We start from the raw sequence: 618 nt of genomic DNA on the forward strand, positions 1-618 counted from the left end.
TAATAAATCTTGTTTCATTTATTTGATATATTTTGATTTAGAAAACAAAAATAACATAAGTAATGTTTATAAACTAAGCTGACTTAAAAACATTTCTGTAATTAAGATGATAAAAACAAATTTGTTGAAAAAAATAATAATCTTGAGCTAGTGGCGGATTCAGACAATTTATATTAGGAGTGCACATATTAATTCTGACCACCCACTACATTTTAAACACTATACCACTACCACCAAGGGCGCCCGCTAGGGGGAGAGAGACCATGACCCCCCCACTATTTTTTGGCTACTAGAAGAAAAAATCTGGGGGGGAGTAAACAAATAGTCAGTATATTATATTAGTTATATTTTCGAATGGTTATTATTTGCGTTTTTACATTTGCCCCATAATATAAGTTAAGATTGGGGCTTTCGTAAATAATAGAATATAGGTAGGTACCTACGCAATTAAAAATTGATGGATAGATGAAAATGAAACAAAATAACAATGTATTAAGGCAAATAAATTTATTCTTGATTATTTTTCACATAAAACAGTTTATATAATTATTCCTATATCAATAAATAATATCATATTTAAAGTTTAAACTAGGTATGTTCATCAGTTTTTTGTGTCCT

The sequence above is a fragment of the Acyrthosiphon pisum genome, chromosome A3, assembly GCF_005508785.2.
Source record: "Acyrthosiphon pisum isolate AL4f chromosome A3, pea_aphid_22Mar2018_4r6ur, whole genome shotgun sequence".
NCBI lineage: Eukaryota > Metazoa > Arthropoda > Insecta > Hemiptera > Aphididae > Acyrthosiphon > Acyrthosiphon pisum.